Raw genomic sequence first — 8,104 nt, forward strand, 5'->3', positions numbered from 1 at the left:
ATTTTTAGGAGTCCACATTTTATGTGACACTGGAAAAGTGTTTAAGACCAGCTAGCAATGTCTTTATCATCCGTTTAAGACCGGCCACGTGACGGGCTCTCGACCAATTTGAATGGCTAAACTGTCTGAGGTATTTATGAATTCCCTTTCAAGCCAAAATACAAACTTTGCAAACATCAAAAAACAAAACTACCACAATATTATGAAATACCTTACTGGACTGCTGGTGATTAATAGTAGTAAATCATCCTGTAATTCAAGGCAAGTGGTGTGTAGACATTTTCAAGAAAAGTGGAATTTGGTCACAATTTCCAACGATTGGTCAAATTTACCAAATTTAGTTAGTCCACATTTTGTTTGTAATCGGTTACACATCTGTGAACGGGTGCAAGCCAGCTAGGCTGGTTCCCTAATTTTACAATTCCCCAACGTCTACAACTTGCTCTGTTTCATCTAAAGCAGAGTCAGGGAACCCTACTGATTTTTCCAGCATCCTTGAACAAAAAACTTTAAAAAGTCAGTATAACAATATTTTCTATAAAATACGAACCACTAAATCCATCCATATCTGAAAATTACAGCAAAAGCAAATGTTGTATAATTATTTGCTTTATAAAAAAATCATCCTTCGGAGCTATGAATATCCGAAGCGGAAGGTGAAATGTATTGCATTGAAAAGTCGGAATTAGTTAAATATTACTCCAAAGGGATTCCAAATTGCGGCTAGTACTATCGCCACTAATCTCACCATGAACCACAAGGCCACGGTGTAACTTCGATCTTCGCTAGAAAAATACACCATATAAGGTCATCTCAAATCATGTAGTGTATTATTCCAATCAATTATAATTTCCAAATGATATGATTCACGCATGCGCATTGTGATAAGAAACTGTATTCTTGGCTGCAGAAAAAAAAATTGCCGCTTTGCCTAGCGATATACGCACGGTCTTATTAGACTGATTTATGCATGTTAATCACGTTTTTAATTATCTTTTCCGATTTCTTCTTTGTCTATATTTTTCCGTTTTGGAAGGGGTTGTCTAGTCGCTCTAGTATCTGAGAACGTATAAAGCATGATATACTTCATTCACGATTCAGCCATATTAAAGTAAAAGAGAGGTAAACTCTTCATTATTGAATTTGCGAATTTAAGAAAAGAAAGCAATGAAGTAAAAGTTCGTTACAAAGTCATTTCAGTCTGCTCTGATGAATATTTAAAAGTTGTGATGAAGCATACTCTAATGTTAAGCCACATTTAAAAAGAAATTTGAAAGTGAGGCTTGGTACGCGCTCCAATCATAATAAAAAGTCTGGCATCATCCAAGTTCCACTCAACAGTTTACAAATTCTTAAATAGATTCAGGGAACACGACCAAAAATGGCGTCCTCGTGAATAAGGTGTATTGGTTTGCACGTGGAAAAACCCAACATCAAAAGAATTGTGGTCGTATATAGATTTACCAACGTAGGACTTAACGGATTTGGGCAATTATTGGCGTACACAATTGTTGCATTATTCTTAGAAACATGCTGACACAGTGACATAGTTACCAGTGGAGGCAAACATTTCAATCAATTATAATATATTTTATTCGGTAACCTTGAACCAGATGAAGGGACCATGCTTACGTACTTATGACGTAACAGAATGCAAGATACAAGAAAAGATGACAGTTATGGGGCAAATTCATGTCAAATGACATTGAGGGCGGTATTGTGTTCAGGCATTGGAAACGTGTCTTCACAGACAATATGATTGTGACGTAGTTTAAAACCAAGGTAGTATGCACCCAGATTTAAGAATAGAATCACAGCTATTGCTGAATTCAATTATCCAAAAAAAAAGAACGAGTGCTTCTAATATCTAACAGCAGTTCAAAGTATACTACGTGCAGTTAGTGATTAGATTTACTGTGTAAGTTTTATATACAATAATGGCTTTGATGGTGATACTATTGTTAAGTTCTAGTATAATTAATTCATGTACAGAGCATAGGCGGCACAATTTTCCAAGTTTAATAAGATCTTTCTAGAGTGATGCACCTTATTCAAAAACAGTAGTTTACACTAGTACACTAAATATAAATAGACGTCTATTACACCAACAAAATAGAATTGTATTACTGTTTGTTTATTTTAAATAATGATACAGTGGTTTGCCATTTATGACCGGATCATATGCTATTCTAGAGGGTTTTTCAGGGAAGTTTTGGTACGTCTACATGTTCCTATAAAGGCCCGCACGACAGTTGGAATCAGAATGATGAGGCCCCAAATACACATCTGGAGCCCAGAATAACAAGTGTTTTCTTTTCCATTGAGGAGCAAGATTGTGAACTCCCTAGAAGCGGGAATGTAGGCCTAATTTGAAGATTAACGTGACTTTTAGACATATTTTGGCCAAACCTTAGCATTCTCATTCCTATTGTCGATTTAAATAAAAAACGGGCTTCATGTTAAAATTCACACAGCTCTCATTTTTTAGACCTGCTCCCACAAATACTGGACAAAGTTGCAGATGTTGTTTTTGAATAAAGTGTAGGTAAAAATCATGTTGGGATGGAACTGGCCGCTTTGAGGTTTAAAGATTTTTCTGATTCAGTAACCAAAAAACTATAAGCTCCCAAAATATGCATATAAATTCATCATGCACATGTGTTTTTTATGATTTTATTTTTTTACACATAACAAATGTGTAAAGACATGTACACAAAAACCCTTCATTTTAATACCTGTGCTTATCTCATGATTGGGTTGTCAGGGTTTTATTACTTAATCCTTTCTCCCAGGCTTGATAGGTCTCAGTACCTATGGAAATCATATAGGCCTATCATGTTAAAGCTGAAAACGTCAGAAATTTAAAAATGCCAAAACTAAAAAAAAAAGGAAAAAAGATTCAACTTTGTCCGGTTTTGTAGGAGCATGTCTCCTTTACATTAGCGCCATTGTCCTAAACAACTCATAGATGGACAGAAATGAGGGGCTGAATGTTATCAAGAAGCTTCTCCACAATCATAGTTAACGACCTTGCGCTATTCAGGTCAATCGCGTCCGCAATCCAAGTCCCACTAAGTGTATACATTGGTGGGTCATCAACGAGTCTTGCAGTAGTCGCAATACTGTCCATCTACAAGTTATTCATGTAAGCCATGGTAATCATTTCCTCTTATACTGTTTAAAGACTTGTTAAGACTGAAAATGTCATAATAAATTTTGCTTTCTTCAAGAATGAAAAGACAGGCAGATTGTGTTTCTAACCACACATAGTGGTGTAACACCGGGGGAGGGGGGAAAGGGGGGGGGGGGTTATTTCCCCTTCGATACTTTCTAACAAGTGCCTTTTTTATAAGCGCCGTTTTCACACGATAGTACCAACTATTGTTGGCTTTTAACAGCTCCTTAATGGAAAGATCAACTCAACTCTTGAGGTTTCAACCCAGATGAACGATATGCCCGTTTTGACATCTACCTACCCCTCCCTCACCCCCCCACCCCCACCCCCACCCCCAAAAATGGTCTTGCTACATGCTGCCACGGTCATGGATCTTAGTCTAAAAATCAAGCAAAAATCCAACGCTGTATCTTCTACTTTTTAACTGATATTCATAATTCTGTATAATAGAATCATGGAGCCAGGACGAATTATAATCACATTATTGGATCCGGTCTGTGCAGAAAAGAGTGCGATTAATACAGAGCTCAACGTTTGGGGCACCATTTTGAGCGGCCAGAGGACTCTAATTCACCCGAACGAAGCTCCTCCCTAGACGCGTAAAATTCACGGACCGGACTCAAACGTAAAGGGGCGGAAAAGTAGAAATTGTAGTCACGGTGTCCCTGATTGGCCAAAGTTAAAGTTGCACCATTCCGAAATGAAGCCTTTGGCATTAAATGTTCCACCTGCAAAGAAAGAACAAGATCGAGTCGCTGGTTAGTTTTTTCTGGGATTAAAGGCATAGGGCTTATAATGTTATGATCATTTAGCTTTTTCGTGCATTTTTGTTTGTGATTCTCACAGTAACACCACGCAAGGATCCCTAGACCAATATTCACAACCTAACCCGTGGAGGTTTCAGCACAGAGGGTATTACATTTTCGAGAAAACATTGACAAACAATACACAACCTTTAGATTACAAAACACCTGTTTTGTCAGCTTATGTATTTATGTCCAAAATGATTCAATATGCAGTGAAATCTTGATAAGTCAAACCTCAAGGGAACTGGTTCAAAATTTGACTGAAGCAGAGTTTTGAGTGAAGCAGGGTTGTACACATTGTTGTACCACTGAAGGCACTGGATTCTCTGTTTGACTTAACAGTTTTTTCAGTTATCAAAATTTTACTTATCGAAAGTTCGCATGCATGCATGATTTGAGCATATGGTATCAATGGTTTCCCGCAAGTTGGTCTTTGAAAATCTTGGTATCCACAGCAGAAAAGCCATATTTTTAGGGATTCCAATAGAAACAAATGAGAACAATAGTGGTGAAGTAAATGTAGACAATAGTGGTACCCCATAAACCCAATATATAGATGTGTGAGTATGCAAACATCGGCAATCGTGCGTTTGTTTATGGTGTAAATCGAGGACACACACGTACAACAACTATTAGAAAACGTGTACAAAACCAATAGCTGTTGCCAAAAAGTTAGAGTATAAACAAAGAAAAAGGGACGAGGAACAATAAAAAATCATCGATTTACACCATAAACAGACGTGCTACTGTATGTGTGTGGGGGTGATGGGGGCGGGGCTAAGTAATTGAGAGAGCCACCTTTGATGATAGTAGCCTAATCCACAGCTTGTAGGTTGGTTATCCGCGTTGCAAAGGCATGTAAGCCCTCCGTACTCACAATCTGCAGGTGAAAAACAAAATGGATGATGTCCAAATTAATTGGCAAGTGAAATGTTTCCCCGCAATTAACACTCATGTAGATGAGTTGAATGGAGAAATTTGCCTCACACTAGGGCGCAATAAGGTTGAATATTAAAGGACGGTTCAGGTAGCTTCCCGCCGACCCGTGTTCAGACTGGACCAGCTAATTCTTCTTAAGATTCACATTTAGATCGCCGTTTCAAAATACAGGGTGTGTCAAAAAACACAAAACCCAAATGTCGTGACTATTGTTTGAGTGACATTTTGCATGTAGCGCTTCCAAAATCTAGGATATGAAAGCCAAATTCATAAGCGTTCTTTAAGTACAAGAATCATTGTTCAAGTTTTAAACACAACCACCGTTTTAAAGTATTGTCCACGGATCACACAAAAGGTGTGCGTTCTTTCAGCAAAACAAAAACAATTCACAAACGTCTTCTTTGTGATTTGTTTTCGTTTTGCTGAAAGAACACTTACTTTTTTGTAATCCGTGGACAGAACTTTAAAACGGTGCCTGTGTTTAAAAGGCCGTAACTTGAAAAGTACAGGAGTGATTTGAAAGATTATTGTACTAAAATAAAGCTTATGAACTGAGCTTTCATAATTATTGTGGATTTTGAAAAGTGCTACATTGAGAACTTCACTAAAACAATGGTCCCGGCATTTGGGATCGTTTTTTGACTCACCCTGTATGAGTGACTACACACACACACGTCGTCGACGGATCAACTGTTGCCGTTGTACAGACCGACGGCAGAGTCTAGGGAATGAATACGTTACGTTCGTTTTTCCATAACCGAAACATTTTAGGGTCGACTGGAGTCGCTTCATCACTGTCTTCGTGATCGCTTAGGATCGTTTCATGCTTCCGCGAAACGCGACAGCGATTGGACTTTGGCGTCATGCAGGAAACATCCCTGGCTGATTTCGCCGGAGTTCAGAAATCTTTCTGAATTCACAGCGAAAAAACCTTACCTGACGTCATGAATTCGCGTTCGAGTTTGATTTCGCGCCCAGTATGAACCCGTCTTTGGTGTGAAACGGGTGGAACTAACATCCCTGAAAACATGGGGAGACTGACCAGCACTAGTGTACTTTTAAATTGTCTTTCCTTTTAATATCGTTTCGTTTAAAACGCGCTGTGGAGCCCAATTGGGCGTATGCCAGGTCTTAATGTCCTTTTAAAGATATAGTCCATCATTTGTAATGTGTGCATTTTGTTCGTTTTGAAGCAACAGAAGTGTTCAAAATCTAATGAAGGATACTAAACAACTAACCTGATGAAGTTTCAGCTCAGCTTCAGCTGTATATTTCGAGAAAAACAGCATTCTAGGATCTCAATTTCAAATCAAAAATTGCTGAATCATGTTTTGAATTGGGCCTGAATTCAGCGTCTGAGACGCGTTCTCACTGAGCCGATTGCAGCTACGCGATGTTGCGCAGCGATCCGACGAATTATAGCAACCGCTCGCGCGTGTGCGTCGTGCCAATGCTTGCGCGCACTTCGCCGAATAACAAAACGAACTACTAATTTCAATTTTCTTAAGACGCACCGTTGGAAAGGCCTTCTTTCGTTGATTACTTCAAAATGACAGCTTGCCAGAAATCAAATAATTTCACAGGGAGTTTAGTCCCCTTACTATCTTTCAACCAAATATGTTTTTCAACAATTTTTACGCCAGTTACTTTTCGGATGGCTGCATAATTATGATGGACTATAGCTTTAACACTGTTATGAGCGCGTTCGATTACTTCCCCCGCGCTTACTCGTGCAAACGCGACAGCGTTCGATTTTCCTCTTACATGACTTCTCGCGCTTACTCGAGCCTGGCCCTAGTAACCGACTCGCCGAGCCGGTTACTCGGGGAAGTATCCCATAAGGCCATGCAATAAACATGGCTGCCAACGTGACGTCCGGCGGGCGAATAAAGCCGTGTCCGAAACGGGCTTCCAGAGCTACTGCTACGTCTATTGTCAGCGCGTCCCCGTGTATTTTCAATGGGCGTGGACCTGCAGTCCCGGCCAAAATGGTTGGGACACTTCTTGAGCCTGCCACGGTCACCCACTCCCCTGCTTCCCGGTCAATGTTGTTTTCTCCAGCTAATGGAGCACACACCGCGCAATGAGAGACAACGTTGAACGGAGATGGAGGTTGGGGGCCCAGCGTGATTTGGTCAGGATTGTAGACCTAGCTCTATAGACAGTTGATTCGGATGCAGCCTGTGTCATGTCAAAGTTCAACTTTCCAGCTCTTGCACGAAACTTTACCCAAAACCGATCGTTTATTTAACTCCACTGCGCATGCCTGTCATCATGCTAGGGGTCAGACGAAAGTAAGCTGGGGGAAGTAATCGAACGCACTCAATGATAGAAAGCTAAACTTACAGACGTCGCCCCTCGATCTAAGTCTCCTTAGGAACGAGTTGTTCTCGTTTGATGGGTATTGCACCGGTAACGCTGTGACGAGCAGCAACGTGTAGGCCAGGCACACCACCAGCATAAAGGTTTTGGTCGACATTTTTTTTGGCACAAAGTCGAGTCTGGGAAGACAAAAATACGAAAACATTAGTAAAATGAGAACAGTTCAATGGCCTGATAATATCAAAGTCTGATATAGCGCAAGTATTTACCAACAATATGGTACTCAAGGCGCTGGCAATTATGTCTATCTCATTAAAGACAGGAGAATGAACTTCACGAAAAAATGAGACCTATTATGTAGCACCTTATAAGGTTTACAAGGTGCTGCGGCGCATATTGCAGCCACTGCCAGAAACACCGGAGCGAACCCCTTATCTTAGCGGTAAGCGTTACAGGGTTCTTTAACGTGCGTCACACAGCACACAGGACCAACGGCTTTACGTCCCATCCAAAGGACGAAGCAATAATGGTAAAGTGCCTTGCTCAAGAGCACAAGCACCATGTTCCCACAGTCAGGATTCGAACCCGTGTTCCACGGCACACAAGTCGAACACCGTATCCATTGGACCATTCCACACTAGCATTTTCTTTATCAAAGGCAAAAGTAAACAGGGATATAGAAACAAACATGTACTATAATAAAGGGTCCGTTAAATAATTTTGTGTCCTTAGGAAGATATTTTGTGCAACTGTCTACTCCTATTAAATGTATTGAATCTTTTTGAAATCCCATTTAGATTAATTATATTGAAAAGTGCAGTTCTCTAAACATTCACAATTGTTGCTGTGATGTCACTTCAGG

This window comes from Patiria miniata, unplaced genomic scaffold (assembly GCF_015706575.1).
Source record: "Patiria miniata isolate m_02_andy unplaced genomic scaffold, ASM1570657v1 HiC_scaffold_29, whole genome shotgun sequence".
NCBI classification, from domain to species: Eukaryota; Metazoa; Echinodermata; class Asteroidea; order Valvatida; family Asterinidae; genus Patiria; species Patiria miniata.